Here is a 16816-nt window from a genome sequence, read left to right as displayed (position 1 = left end):
TCCTTCGGACAAGATTTCCGAAAACTCGTTAGAGGCTTTCTATTTCAAGTATGCCCCTTCTGGCGCTATTGTCGATATGTCTTTCCCCGTACCTCCCTTGAAAGAGGAAGGACAAGTTGCTGTGACAGAGATCTTTCAATTGTTTGATGCGGAAGCGTTGCCACAATGAATTATTTCACGGACTTCGCTCTGTACTGTCTTGTTACCCATTCTAAGTAACCTATCTTCACTCGTCAACACCAAACGACTGAATGACAAATTGGCAACATGTGAGGTCATTCACTTCTTTTCCCTATGCAAAGGGAGGTTTTCCTTCGTCAGAGGGGACGGGGGTGGGGCCGAAGTATAGTTCGCAGATTTTCCGAGGGCACATCTGAAATAGACAGGCTCTAGTAACACTCACAGGAGTTCAACAAATGAGCTACACAGGGCGCTACTACGTTGCCAACCGTAGACGAAGGTCCTAGGTGCCTGTGACCTTCCTAACTTCAGTAGTCCACAAGAAAAGAAAGTGTATATCATAATAGTATGCTCATCGTAAACTTATTCTTTGATCATTTTTTTTTTGATTGTTTTGTTTTGTTTTTCGTTGAAATTTGTACCAATAGAATTTTTTGTAACACAAGCATCACTTGTTTGTTGAGTCATGAAGGTTTAATTGAACAAATTTTGTTTCCAACACTAATCAAACATCTCAAGCAGAGCTCGATATATAATGGATAAATATCTGAAAAACATCAGATACTGAACTAAGGTGTAATATTTTTTAAAACAATTTCACGTATTTATAAGACAGCCTGAACATGGATATCAGAATTACCCAAGATACGAGAGGGAAAAAATCTTGACGAATACGAGACGAGACAAAGCTATTTGAATAGAAACATATACACTTTTTTTATTGTGAAAAGACATCATTTTCAAGACACCTTTTTGAGACGAGACACTCTCAACTCTTGTCTCCTAAGCAACTGTAATGGGCATTGTACGGGATGATCACTGGTCAAAATCTACTATACATTTATTTACTAAACATAGATGTCAAACAGGGCGCGAATTACCGGGGGGATGAGGGGGATTTTTCCCCTCATTCACATTTTGTTTCCCCCAAAAGAAATCAACTGAAGTATACCTACCGGGGATGCTCGCTTTCCCTCCCAAACTATGCTTAGTTTAATGCCAAATTTCACTAATTGTTGTCACTCCTTGTAAGTTTAATCTGCTAGCTGTATTTCGAAATGAGCGATGTAAACTAATCAGTTTTTTCTTCCTAATTTCCCTCTATTTTCATTGTTGTTCAGTTGAACTATATTCACCTTGTTGTAAGCGTCGGTGGACCACCGATTGACAATTAGCGACCTCTCGCCAAAAATTGGTGACCCCACAGCGACGATCCTCGGTGGCCCCACTTCCGTGTTTCCAAACAGTAAATCGCCTATATGTGTGATTTGTTTACATTAAGGTGAGTCTAAAAAACACTCATAAAGTACTAAAAAAAGAACCCCGAAGTGAGTGCGAACCACCAAACTTACGATTACTAGGCACGTATTCTTCCGACTTCGCCAAGGAGGCGATGAAGAAAACCTCGCTCTAAGAGGGGTAGAACGTTGAGGTATTTTTAATTTGGTCAATCCGTTTGGGAGCAGCTAAAATGCGTTCGCCATGTAATTTTATAACAAAATGACACGCATCTATTTACTTTATTTCCATATTCACTTTCTAATGATCGGCGACAGTTGCCATCTAAATTCATACAATTATACACACTCATCCCAAGATTTTTCACTTCATGATGTAGAGGCAGAGGTTACTCTTGACCCCCGTAGCTCACTTCAGGAACAATTCGTCAGGAAAAATAATATATAACAATAACCGCACGCACATGACTGGCGATAGTTCGTGTTGGTCCCTTCGCGATTCTCCGCGACGTATGGAAGAAGCGCAGACCAAAATGAAGTCTTCGCTGCTACGCAGTGGTAACTTCACCACCCCGACCGTACTAGTGGGTTTTCTCGGGGTTCTCCCGTTTCCTCCCACTTTCTTCATTCCACCATTTCACTCATCTCTCATCACCTTCTCCTTTAGCCTAACCGGCACAACCGTGGGACGTAAAACTTAAAGATTTCATTTCATTTTTTCATTTTTCAGCACCCCGACTCTAGATATCTGTTTCGACTCGACGAAACCCTACCGCCAGTGGCACACTAGAAGCAATCCTACGACGCGTTCCTGAGCCATTAGGTGTTGGCTACGTTTATAGGATGAGGTTATTATGACTACAGTTGTTAGTTGCAACCGTATCCTCGTATCCTTCAGTTCGTCATCGTTCGTGAATTTGAATGTATTAATTGCGCATAATAGTCACATATGGTTTTATAAATACTCTTAGCGATTGGCCAAGAACAACTTTGCGAAGATCGGATATGTCATACTAACCTCTACATTTGCATCGATTATCATCTTGGTTTAATTTTTGTTATATTTCATTTTCCAGTGTATTCTCTGGTAGCGCATGGTCCTCATTCCCTAGTTTGCGTCTACGCAACTCAAAAGTTGCATTTAATTTGTGGTAATTGGCATAGTAATTATAATGGCTATCTGCATTTTTTGCGATGCGATACACAAATTTTATAGTATATATACTGATTACCGCAAACTGAAACGCAAAGTTTGCGTTGCGTCGACGCAAACGACTACGGAAGTAAATCGGCCGAATTGTTAAGGAAATAAACTTTACAGAGCTGCGAGCACACGCGTGAGTACAACATATAAACACGTTCAGAAAGGTTAGGAACGGTGTGTGCATGTCAGACAATATATACGTACATAGTTATTGTCGGTAAATTTATTCAATTAATATATCTTTTATTTATTACTGACTAGCAGCGTTCACCCCGCTTCGCTGCGGTCACCCCGGAACGCAATAAACGTTGTTACTTAGATAATTTTTACTTTTTCGCTTTCAAGTGATATGATAAAAACCATAGAAGATTGCATTAAATGTTAACATTATATCGCCTGTCATTTATGTTAACCCGCCCCGCTTCGCTGCGGTCACCCCGGAACGCAATAAACTTTGTTACTTAGATAATTTTTACTTTTTCGCTTTCAAGTGATTGCAGTAAATGTTAACATTATAGCGCCTGTCATTTATGTTAACCCGCCGAGTGACACGGTCATGCGGGTTGCATATAAATACGTTTATTTTTACCTATGATGATCTAACAAAGGATTTGTACGTTATGGACACTTGAATGGTCAATTATCTCAAGACACTGGTAATTAAAAATTAAAGTGATATGATAAAAACCATCTAGGGTCCAAATCCTAATAACCCCCCAAAAATAAAAGAAATTGGTTCAGCCGTATTAGCGTGATGAGGGAACAAAGGATTTGTACGTTCTCTTTTATATATATAGATGTCATGTCATATTTATGTACGTGTGTGTGTGGGGGGGGTAGGCATTATTGTCTCATTTTGAATTATTGCACCTTCAGACGCTACGTCCTGTTGGCTTAATTTTATCCCCCCAATATAAATTATTTAATTCGAACACTGATGTCAAATGTGTTTTTTTTTTTTTTTTTTTTTTTTTTTTTTTTTTTTTTAGATGTGACAGTTAAAACATTATAGATTATCAGAGAATTATGTACTGTAAATTCAAAGGAAGTTGATACATGAAAACGAACTGTTATAAAAGAATTTATGGAACAGAAACTCCCAAGCAAATCTATGGATAAGCTACTTGTTAATTTCGGATCCCAAATATGTCCTGGCCTGAACCTGAAACCAGATACTCTGAACACTATACTATAGTTGCACTATTGAACCACTGTCCTCACCCCAATTTAGTTGACAAAATGATATTTTTGAGAGATTCATTTCACGATATGCGATGCCAATAGAGAATAAAAGAGTAATCTAGATGTGATATGGATATCTGGTAAAACATCATGCAAAGTATCATACTTAGGTTCATCGGACGCTGTGTAAATATTACGTTTAACTGAAGTCAAGGAATTTGTCACAAAAACAAAATCCTGAAAACTCGAGTTTGCGTTCGTTCTAAAATACAGAGACGGGAAAAGCAAGAAAGAGAAAGAGAGGAAAAATCCTCTGTTAATTCTCCTTGGCTATAGAATGATTGGTGGAAGTTATTGTTTAATTTCTTTCTTTCTTTTCTTTCTTTCTTCTTCTTCTTCTTTTTTGTCTTCAATTAGGCAAACTAAGAAGGGCTTAAGATTTTGAATAAATAATCGCAGTAGCATCCTGGACGCACTCATGGAGGGGTTCACAGGGTCCGGAGCCTCCCCCAATACTTCCTAACTCTATGTTCATTTGCACACTCTCAATAAATCTATACTTGTTTAGCAGGGAAATGATGGCTATAAATTGAAAATTTGATCTTATACTTCCTCTGTACTGTTTTTCTTATAAAAACAATATACGTATCTTTTTCTTTTCTGAGTATATAGGTGGAAGTATTTTACAACTATTTATTGTCTTTTTGGCTGCAGAATAATACTCATTCAATACTACATAGACGTAGTGGCTTGTAGTATTCCCCGTCCCCCCCCCAAAAAAAAAACTCCTGTCTGGGTGCGCGCCTGAGTAACACTGAAGCCCTAAATCTGGGCGAGTACTTGATTCCGTAACGATTAGCAGCGGGCGATTGCACTTTAAAAATTGAGGTCATTGTAAAACGAATCAAGTTTTTCTTTTATTTGTTACCTTTTTCGATATCATTATACATAACCAAATGAATCAGTATCTTGTGTTGTAGCTGAAATATAACTCTATTTTATAGCTGAATATTTATAATATGTAACGTTAAAACTCTGCACTGACTTCCGGGTGGTGATCCACCTACGTTCTACGATTATGTCCTTTTAGGCTAAGAGAGACGAATTATTAAGTCAAGTGAATGATGATATAAGAATTGGTGGAATGAGAATGTGGTAGGAAACGGGAGTACCCAGGGAAAATCCATGAACACGATGTTGTCCATGTTCACCACAAACTTACTTGGGCCGGGGATCGAACCAGATACCCTACACACCAGGAGTAAGCGCTCTAATACTAAGTCACCGTCTGCCCCAATGCGATTGTAATTTATTTGGACGCGGTATCAAATAAGAAACTAGACAGTAAATTGTAGTTATTTATCGCTAACGCTTACCGTAGAGGTAATCTATCATGTATATGGTTTCTTCTGTCCAGAATTGAACATAACTTGATTACACACTTCGTGCTACTTTCCTTTTAATCTATATATATAAAAGAGAACGTACAAATCCTTTGTTAGCTCATCACGCTAATACGGCTGAACCAATTTCTTTCATTTTTGGGGGGTTATTAAGATTTGGACCCTAGATGGTTTTTATCATATCACTTTAATTTTCAATTACCAGTGTCTTGAGATAATTGACCATTCAAGTGTCCATAACGTACAAATCCTTTGTTAGCTCATCATAGCTAAATCTAACCGTATTTATATGCAACCCACATGACCGTGTCACTCGGCGGGTTAACATAAATGACAGGCGATATAATGTTAACATTTACTCCAATCTTCTATGGTTTTTATCATATCACTTGAAAGCGAAAAAGTAAAAATTATCTAAGTAACAAAGTTTATTGCGTTCCGGGGTGACCCCAGCGAAGCGGGGTGAACGCTGCTAGTGTGCTATATAATTATTTTCACTGGTTTTCGACGCTGTGAGAAAATCAACGAAACATTACGTGTTTATTACACACCATTTCAGTATAACCAGAATATTTTACAGAGAGCTTCATTCACGTAGTTTACCCTGAGCCATGGTCGAAATTTTCTGTATTACAATTTGGTTGGCATACTTCCTGTATTTGAGGTCAAAGAACTTGTGTGGACCCTAAACAAAAGAAGCAAGGCATCACAGCAGATAGCATTTGGTAGAAATCTTCTGTGTGGGCGTTTGGCAAAGCCTTTCCTGGGGCGAGTGCATGACAATTGAAAAATCACTTTGAGGAAAAGTCCGGTTCAGTCTGAAGGAAAAGAGAATGGTAGCGGGAAATACCCTCGCTCAAGAAGAAAGTATGAAACGTGTTTCCTTCTCACGTAAGCGGGCCATTTTCAGGGATTTCACACTAGATTTACTGAATTACTTAGTGAAATCTACACAATTTAATGAGTTTCGGTATTCAATTTTTGATGAAGACAAATGACAAGGAGATGGTTGTTCAAATAACAAGGAAAAATCTATAGTTCGAAACGAATGTAGAAACTTTTTATCCTCTGACTTATAGTAAACTCTGCTGTGAAATAGCCATAGATAAAATAGAGAGTATCTATGATCCTTTACGTCTTTCTCTTCGCCGTTACATAGAATAGAATTGAGAGATAGTTTGAGTGAAGGGGCATTTTTCTGAACGTTTTGTCATGCATATAGGCGTCAGCTCTATTACTTACTTCGGTTGTTTCTCAATGAGTTTAAAGGAAGGGGGAATTATGAATAAAATGTATGTATCTTAGCTCCTCCGCGACCATCCCCAACCCTCCAAGTTATTTGTTGGTGATAGATTCCAAAAATAGCTTGTCATTATATATTACCGTTCTTGTTCTATAGCGATCAGCGTTGAAACCGGAAATTATTGATGTCTACCACTTCCGGCTTGAATAGGGGGTTAGTCGTAGAGATGGTACTTATTCCTGGAACGTATAATGAACTTTAAAAGAACCGTTTTTCGATTTTGTTAGACTTTTAGCTCTATGAAAATCAATATTGAAGTCCAGGAAATATCAACCACTTCTGGTTTTGATAAGTGTTACAGGTGGTAAGGTTTACCTGGAGACGCTGAATTGATTCCAGAAAAAAAAAAAAAAAAGCTTGTCGTCATCTATCGCCGTTTTTATTTTACGGCGATCAACGTTGAAATCTGAAACGATTGATTTATAACACTTCCTGTTCCAATAGAATATTAACGGAGGAAAATTCTTGGGATGCTGAATCAAGTGCGAAAAAACGCTTCTTGATATCTCTGACCGTTTTCGCCGTGATACCTGTCGACAGACTGACGAACTAACACTGACCTTCTATTAAGACTTTTCACCACTTCTGCAGGCATTAACATCGTCCGGAACTCTAAAAAAGGGTCGAGTAGAGAAGAGGGACAAATATCACATTGCCTTAATCTACTGACTTATTTCCTTGCAACCTAACGACCCAGAAACTATATATCAAAAAAATACTTTAAGTTTTTATCGTTTCATTTTCCGTTCTTAATCTCGTTAGATCATTTGTGTGGTTTCTTTTCCTTTCTTAATAATGAGTTACATGATAAATAAAAGAAGAAGACAAATACGTAATTATCACTTTAGACTTCGCAACATAATTAGAACGGTAACTAAATGATGAAATTTAAGACAGGAAGATATACAGGGTGTTAATGAACTATACCAGCAAACTGTAAGAGGTGATTCCTCACATCGAAATAATAACAATAATAAAAAAGTTTCGCATGGATCTGTGGGGAAAAGTGACCAGAGCTATGGCCTTCCAAAAGCGTAGAAGAAATACATCGCAACGCGTGTTATTTCGAACATGAGGAACAGTGGAATGAAGGTCCGTATCAGCGTAAAAGGAGTTGCACATGTGCCACTCAAAAATACATATTTTAGCAACGTGCAATGGATGCTCAAGAGAATTCCCACAGGGGATAACTTCCCGGCATACTTGCAAAAGAATTCCCAGATATGCACGGACTTGAAGATGACTCCAAAGTAGACAAAAAGTGGACCTTGACAGGAATGAATACGGAATGTGTCGGCGAGACATCAGAAATGTTAGGGACAGTCAGAATCGTGGTCAAATCAAAACGTAATTACGGGTATTGACTTTTGAGCTACTTAAATGGAAGTAATTCTGTTTTATTAAATCATCACAATAGTTTTGTATCTGCAAATTGCTTCCACGCTGGCTACGTTCATGTCAGGAGCGTCAGGCAGCACAGCTAGCGACAACTATAAGTGTGACTGTTAATTATTAGAACTTGCCGTGACGCATTTTTAATGTTTGTCTTTTATACGGTAATAAGGTTGTTGGAAACCAAAGTAGCTAATAAATACGTACATTAATTACAGTAATTTCATTAAGAAGATTTTTTGTTTCAAAAACCTGTTAAACTTAACCTATTTTTTCTAATTGTTTCTATGTTCATTCGAAATTATTATAATACGTACATTAATAATCCACTCAACCCAGTAAATAAATTAGTGATTTTTGAGTATAGTATAATAGGTGTGTAGTGTTAGTAACTATTTTGCAAAATTGATTTTCTAATTTCATTACGATTTACAGTAGATTAAAACCAGGGGCGTACACACGAATGTCCATTAGCTTCGGAATCCTCTTCCAAAAACTTCATAATTCGTTTTAAATAATATACTTGTGCTTTGTCTGCACTACGACGCTCGCACACACAGGAGGCCTAGACTCCTTACATTGTTTCGATTTTGACTACCCCAACAAAAATTTATGGCTGTGCGCCTGGGTGAAAATATGCTTATTTCTGTTTTAAATTATTATTGCGTAGTACTTTACTTTGTCAACAAGATATTAACAAATACTCCTAAGGTTGGAAACAACACATTGGTTTATCTTCTTTATGTGCGAGTCTCTGTGTGTGAGAGTAATTAAAGACAAAAAATATTCCACCAGACGTTTTTTGCCACACTAATGCATAAGTTTTATATTTACCGTTTGTATTCAGGACATGGCTCGATTTGGCGGAATTGTTTCTCTCTCTTTCTTTCTTTTTTTCTTTCTTTTTTTTAATGAATGTGTTAGACAAAAACTGCTTAACGACGGGACGTCTTAAAAAAATGATGTGGAAGAATTATAGTTTCAGACATAGTATTTTTCCATACAATAATTGACAACAAATTATAAAGGCTCGGAAGCAAAATATTTTCCTTCCGGGAACGTATATAGATATCAAGACTTGATAAAATGGGTAGAAACACGGACATTACTTCTTCTTGGAATAGATTTTCAGATTAGAGAGAGAGAGAGAGAGAGAGAGAGAGAGAGAGAGAGAAGGAAAGAAAGAAAGAAAGAAAAGAGAGAATAAGAAGTTTGACCGTATTTGGATTGGTCTTGTACGCCGCAATTGTCGTGTAAATTAGTCTGTTTTCTGAAATTGAAGAATGCAAGGGAACAGCGTAATAGTTTTCCGCTGATTTAGTAGTCTAATAGAGCGTTTATCTCTTTTGGAAAGAAAAAAAAAATGAAATGAAATTAAGTTTTACGCCCCACGATTATGCCGGCTAGGCTAAAGGAAACGGCGATGATGAGAAATGAATGAAATGGTGGAATGAAGAAAGAGGGAGTAAACGGCAGAACTCCGAGAAAACCCACGCACACATCGTTTGTCCACCACAAAATTCACTTGACATGAACTGGGACCGAACTAACAATCCCATGCTCCAGAGGTGAACGCTCTACCACTGAGCCACCGCGGCCCCCTCTTGTGGAATGGGTCCCTCGTTCAATCCTAGGATAATGTCGTGTCTACAAAATATTTTCTCAGAGTTTTACTTGGGTGTATTTATTTTTCATCTCCTTTACGTATAGAGTGAAGCTATTACTAGGTATTCTCAGATTGTCTAGTCATGTCTCAACTAAACAAATTAATTCACTGCAAAGCTAACTTAATTTATTTTCTATCTTCTTTAAAAGATATCACCCTTTATCGAATCATTACCAGCTTATCTAAATCATCTATATTTTAGGGGAGCCGTAGGGACTGAGTAACAGAGGGCTCACCTTTGGTGTGTGGGTTCCAGTTATTAGTCACTTTCTAGTTACGTAAAATAATCTTCTAGCAGTGACGAATCCACCTTTAATTTCTTGGGGTAGGCCAGAGACATTTTTTAGGGAGCGCTGTTATTTTTTTTTTTATTTATTTTTTGTATGACGAAAATAATAGTTTTATGGCTATTACTTGACTTACATTAGAATACAATTTGGAGACAGACGGGATGGAGGATTCCACCGGGGGCACCCACGCCTTGCTCCCTCTAGCATCATCGTTGTCTTCTAGACTCCACTGTATACAGGGTGTAAAAAAATGCGTCATAATATTTTGGAAACAGGTTCCTCACATGAAAATAAGAGAAAAAGTTCATATGGACCTGTGCTCAATATTGGGTAGTTTCGGAATTATAGGGTGCTGAAAACGTGAAACAAGTGAACTTTGACAGTTCATAGCTCTACTACTATGGGACCTATCGTAGTCGGGTCAAGACATCACTGAGGAACTGGTATGTAAACTATCCAAATATCCATGTTTAAGAATGCTCCAGTACTCTCACACCAATTTTTAGAGAAGTAGGTGGAGAGTGATCAATTACTCCCAAATAGCTTCTCCAAAAATGATTGTGCAACTACCGGAGGTTCTGAAAGATGGAAATTTGGGTAGTTCACATACTAGTACCTCAGTAATATCTTGACTCGACTATGGTCGGTCGTATAGTAGTGGAACTATGAACCTTTCAGGTCATTTTTTATTTTTCACGTTTTCGGCATCTTATAACTACGAAACTCTGCGCTCCCGAAACTCTGCACTATGCACTATGCACGAAACTATGCAGGTCCTTATGAACTTTTTTTTCTTATTTTGATGTCAGGAATTTATGGGAACCGGTCAAAACCCCCACAGCCAAAACACCCACACTCAAGAAATGTCAAAACGCCCACACAAACGGTCATAACGACCACACAAATGGACAAATCTCCCAAACACACGAACGGTCATAACCCCCACAGCCAAAACCGCCACACTCAAGAAATGTCAAAACGCCCACACGATCGGTCATAACCCCCACACAAATGGACAAATCTCCCAACTCCAACGGTCATAACTCCCACATAAATGGACAAAACAGCCACACATAGCAACGGTCACAATCCCCACATAAATGGACAAAACCCCCACACAAATGGACAAAACTCCCACACAATCGGTCAAATCTCCCACACTCTGAAATGATCCTGGTTGTATGTCTTGCCCTTGTACTTTTTAATAACATTTTTTATTCCACTTAAACCGAGGTTGGAACTATTCTTCTTGCACTGTTTTGTAATGACAGAAACACTAAAGTGGGCGTCGTAAAGAGCCGCAACAAAGACGTGCAACCACGATATTTTCAGAGTGTGGGGGATTTGTCCGATTGTGTGGGGGTTTTGTCCATTTGTGTGGGGGTTTTGTTCATTTATGTGGAGATTGTGACCGTTGCTATGTGTGGGAGTTTTGTCCATTTGTGTGGGGGTTATGACCGATCGTGTGGGCGTTTTCACATTTCTTGAGTGTGGGGGTTTTGGCTGTGGGGGTTTTGACCGTTCGTGCGTTTGGGGGATTTGTCCATTTGTGTGGGGGTTATGACCGATCGTGTGGGCGTTTTGACATTTCTTGAGTGTGGGGGTTTTGGCTGTGGGGGTTTTGACCGTTCGTGCGTTTGGGGGATTTGTCTATTTGTGTGGGAGTTATGACCGATCGTGTGGGCGTTTTGACATTTCTTGAGTGTGGGGGTTTTGACCTAGACCCGAATTTATTCCCAAAATATTAGCGACAAATTTTTGTAACACCCTATATAAATGTCTTCTGCGGGATTAACCAACAAAAGTAAGATCGCTATAATTCATTTTGAAGTTAGGAAAAGTAAAACAAACAAGTAAACAAAATATCCCATGAAATTCACTTTATAAAGCGACTTCTTTAATAGCTATTATAAGGATTAATTAAGGAAGCACATAATGATGCACGTGTTCCTTGCAATTCAAGGGAAGAAAACTAGTAAATACTTTTAGTTTGTTAAAAATGTCACGTGACTATAGTTTCTGCGGCATGTCAAAAATTTTGCAAGCGACTTACCTACTATGGGATGAGCAAAGCTGCACGCGCATTTGCAGACTTTTTTTTATTCTTTTGTTTTTTGCTTCTCCTTCCACAAGTTGACCTTCATAACATGAAACGGAAGAGCACGTGTGGTGGTGATAGTTGAATCGAAAAGCTTCAATGGTCAAAATGATACAGGATGCTAAACTGGATTTGGCGTTCTAGAATTGAGAACAAGCCGGTACTGGAAAACAGTATAGTGGCATTGTGGTCCGCGGACTCCTGGGGGTCCGCGAGAGATTAAAAGGGGGTTCGCAGAACATTAAACTTTACCTTATCATGTTGCTCACCAGTCTTAGGATGTTTATCCTGAAATTTCGAAAAGGGCTGTCTGCGCTACCTGTAACATGTGCTATCTTTGGAACTACGTATCTGTGCGAGATATTTTCTCGTCTCAGATCTCCTTCATAGCCAAGCGGTTAACGTACTCACCTTCCTGGTTCGGGTTCGATTCCAGGTGGGAGCTCACGTGAATCAGATTTCACGTTAATCAGTAGATCCCGTCTCATATAGCTAGCTGCTGAAAGGGACGTTAAACTCAAAATCAAAACTCATTTTCTCGTTTCTCACATGTGAAAAATACAGGAACAAATTTAATGGGACCAAATTACGACTGAAATTATCCAGCTTTCTAGACATACGGAAGTTGACTTTTGAAGAACAATCAACCATCGCATTAGGTGGGTGTTAAGTAAATAATAAATATATTAGCTCTAACTAGCATGACCGTATTTATTTTTTCAATACCTCCACTTATAATAGTGTTGCATAATTATAAATGAGACATTTCGTGCTGAAAAGTTGCAATTTATTACTGTATATTTATGATATATGTTATTTTATTTTTAAACAAATCATTTTTGATTTTATGCGGGGAGCAGCGGAGAACTAACAGTTGCTACAAGGGGTCCGTGACATTAGAAAGATTGGGAAACGTTGCTGTAATGAATATGTAAATGCGGGATTTAACCCCTTTAAAATTCGAGGTCCTTAAGGAAATTTTGAACTTTTACTTCCGAAGCTCTAATTGTTTTAGGTTTATGACTTGTATATCATTATCTAGAGAATAGATCAGATTTTCGAATGATATGAAACACTTGTCTCTACAATGAAAAGTTCGGGAATTTCCGGGATTTTCAAAAAGATGATAATCAGGCAAGGGCGTCGGGCCCCCTATTGTATTTATGGCATAATTTGAATGCAATTTGTCTTAAAATCCTCATATATATATATATATCTTCTGCATCTGAATGCCCCCTTCCCAAATTTATAGAGAAGTCGGCGCCCTTGAAATCAGGTAAATTATTAGGTAAACCATGTTAAGCTCCAGGGACAGGCACTTGAATAGGCTTAATTTACTCGTTCGGTTTGCGTCAAGGCAAAGGCTTTGCGTTTTGATTTACGATATTCGATTTTACAAATACTACTGAATTTGCGATAACACGTCCATGGGCCTCATCTTGTAAGGGTTTGTATCAACGCAATGTCATATTTACTTTTTTTTTTTTATTTTGCAATAATGGATATCACGTGTTGATTCTGTGGCTCAGTGGTAGAGCGCTTACTTTTGGAACGCGGGGTCCGTGGCTCGATCCCCGACCAAGTAAATTTGTGGTGGACTCGAGAGTATTCCCATTTCCTCTCACACTCTCATTCTACCAATTCTTCCATTATCATTCACTTGCCTTAATCATTTGTCTCCTTTAGCCTATAAAGCACATAATTGTGGGACGTTAAACTAAAGGAGTTAATTTCATTCCAAACTTTCAGTTTTAATCATAGTTTTAAAAAATGAAAATGAAATCTTTCAGTTTTACGTTCCACGGTTATGCCGACTAGGTTAATGGAGATGATAACAAATGAATGGAGTGGTAGAATTTATAAAGTGGGAGGAGATGGGAGAACCCCGAGTAAACCCATGGACACGGTGTTCGTCCATCACAAAGTTCACTTGGCTCGAGCTAGGATCGAACCAGGGACCCCACGCACCAGAGGTGAACGCTCCACCACTGAGCCACCGCGGCCCCAGTCATAATCTTGGGCTATATCACATTACCCATACTGTCTGTTGTCTTCTTGGCAGTGTCAATAAAATCTCTAACGAGAGAATATACCGCACAATACTTCGTTGTCAGTTTAATCCCAATATGCGGCGTGGTTATTTACAACGTTAATTTTTAGATTAAAAAAAAAATCGTTTTTCCCAAAAATTGCGCATGAGGATTTACTCACCTATATCAGTTCGTTGAGCTCGATCAGATCTAGTGATGGGGCCGGTAGAGCGTTCACATCTGGTGCTTGGGGTTCCGGGTTCGATCCCGGCCCCCGCCAAGTGAACTTTGTGGTAGACAAACACCGTGTGTGTGGGTTTTCTCGGGGTTCTCCCGTTTCCACCCACTTTCTTCATTCCACCATTTCATTCATTACTCATCATCACCGTCTCCTTTAGCCTAACCGGCATAATCGTGGGACGTAAAACTTAAAAGATTTCATTTCATTTTTTCAGATCTAGTGATTGGTAAACGCAACAATAAAAACTAACTAAAACTCTATGGCCTATGTAACCCGGAGCTTCAATGCCGCATTCACAAAAGCGACTTCTATCCTTAGCCAACTGGATCCAGTTTCTATTTTGTATTCCTATTTCTACGAGATCCATCTTAATATTGTCCTCCCATTTACGTCTAGGTCTTCCTAACGATGGTTTTCCCATTGGACTTCCAGTTAAGGCTTTGAAAATGTTCGTACTTATTTTTTCCACTCTGGCTCCTGCCCACCTAAGCCTCCTAGATTTGATTACCATAACTATGTTTGGTAAACGGTAAAAGTTATGTAGTTCTTCGTTATGAAGCTTTCATCATTCCCCATTCCCTTTCGACTATTCGTCTAAGGATCTTGTTCTCAAATACTTTCAGTCTATGTTCTTTCCTCAGAGTAAGCGACCATGTTTCGCAACCATAGAGCAAAACGGGCATTATTATAATTTTATATATTTTAAGCTTCAAATTCCTCGACAGAATTCGCGATGACAAAAGATTTTTAACTGAATAATAACACGAATTCCATGCTTATAGTCGACTTTTAATTTCTTCGTGAATATGGTTTTGGTCTGCTAATGTTAATACTATATAAAAAGCAACAATACTGTAGAATTTTAGAGTGTATAGTTATACAGTATTACATGCAATTAAACGATATGATATGAAATACAAGGAGAAAACATATTTAATGTGAAGAGTCTCTTGGACTGATTCGCCCGTGCACTCGTATGAGGTCCCTTAAATTGTAACCAAGGAAGGGGAAGAGAAAATTTGAATCACCATACTACCCTTTCTCATGTCTGCATATAAATGTCCGTTCTTTCAAATATTCCCACCAGGCAATGTTCTGATTGTTTTTGTTTTGATGTATCTGAAATAATATGTTTTGAAATTGGCCCGGAGGCAGACGTGATACATTTTCTCGTGTTGTTCTTTTATGCTGTGTTTACTTTTTTTTGTGTGTGTATGTGTGTGCGTGTGTTGGTTACTCCAAAAAGGATGGGAATTTTGTAACTAAAGTATATATTTTCTACGATGTAAAATGAAAGAAAGAAAATGATCCTCCAGGTAATTCGTAGTGTTCAGATGGCTTGAAACACATCAGTTTTTTTCTTGCATATTTTAATTTATTTTTTTAATGTGTTGTTTTTCTTTTCCTTGTTTTCCTCTAGTAAGAATGCAGTCATGTAATTTTTGTTTTACATTTTAAAAAAATCTACTCTTCGGAGGTGTGTTCTGCTTCTGTCCAATGAGAGCAGCGGAAAGTTTGACCGTGGTCGCTTTTTACCTGCACACAGACTGTTCAGACATTCGTAATTCAATGATGACGTATTGTATGACGAGACACGAAACGTCACTCGGGAAGACAGGACGTTGGGGGCAACATATCCTTCCGAGTACACTTGTTTGAATACAGTGTGCTTTCAGATATTTGCCGCTAGTGCATCAAGCTAGCTGGAACGAGGGGTGGCCCCATTCAACAATATTTTGTATACAAGTAGTAATTCGTACGTATCATGTACGATCATACAAAATAAGGACCGCTAGAAGATCAATCGCTTCTGTGAAGGGATCGCAGAATTCCGTTGTTCTCTGGCCGAAAGGACCAGTGTTGTTTAAATCGCTGTGTTTACGAAATCCCGGACAACTTAGTTTCCTCCTGACAACATCTACAGAAAGGTAAGAAGTTAACAATCCTCTAAAATATATTACTTATTTTCAAGCAGCCGATAAATAACCCTCCCCTGATGTAAGGAAACTTGTATTTTCGCGATTCATGTGATGAAGAACTGTGTTTTATTTCTTGCTCCGCATATCAGAAACAGTTGCTGACCAGAACATTGACTGATTTTTTTTAACGCGAGTTCATAAAATAGAGTAGGTTTCCTTTAAACGAAACTACACTTTCTTACAGAAAACTTCTTTCGTGACTAAGTATTCAGAGTGCGTGCTTTCTGTGCGCGCAAAGGATTTGATTTTAGTATGGATAAAAACTTAAGTAGTCAACCATTCGAATCTTACGCTAAGCAGTAGGACCATTAGTGTAATATAACCTGGATGCTAAAAGAACAATCGTAAATCTTAATCAATGAAACTGGCTTCTGGACATGGAAAATCAGCGCCTCCCATACATATATTACGAGTAATTTTTCCGCTCTTTTTTTCTTTTTTCTCCCGAATTTTTCGCCCCCCTTACTTCAGTGCCCTCCACGGCATGGTACTGTTTCTGGAGAAGGGTATTATAAGCAGTGGTTCCCAAACGCGGTGTCATGACACACTGATGTGTCGTGCAGTCACTTAGGGCAGTGATTTCCAACCAGTGTGTCGCGATACCTAGTGT

At 38.5% G+C, this 16816-nt stretch overlaps 1 protein-coding gene across 2 annotated transcripts in view; it reads left to right on the top strand.

The window, feature by feature from the left end:
* The window catches only part of LOC145666799 (facilitated trehalose transporter Tret1-like), a 113930-nt gene that overhangs the window by 39663 nt on the left and 57451 nt on the right, over nt 1-16816 (top strand). Inside the window, exon 1 of one of the 2 annotated variants that reach the window (XM_081734358.1) lies at nt 15809-16155. The exons of the other annotated variant lie outside the window; for it this stretch is intronic. The gene's annotated coding sequence lies outside the window, so the exon portion shown is untranslated. Of the gene's footprint in view, nt 1-15808; nt 16156-16816 lie in introns of those variants that run through there. 2 annotated transcript variants of the gene reach the window in all.

The sequence above is a fragment of the Thermobia domestica genome, chromosome 12, assembly GCF_964235325.1.
Source record: "Thermobia domestica chromosome 12, izTheDome1.hap1.1, whole genome shotgun sequence".
Classification (NCBI taxonomy): domain Eukaryota; kingdom Metazoa; phylum Arthropoda; class Insecta; order Zygentoma; family Lepismatidae; genus Thermobia; species Thermobia domestica.
Note: the sequence above shows the minus strand (reverse complement) of the source record. Positions and strands in the feature narration are given on the sequence as shown.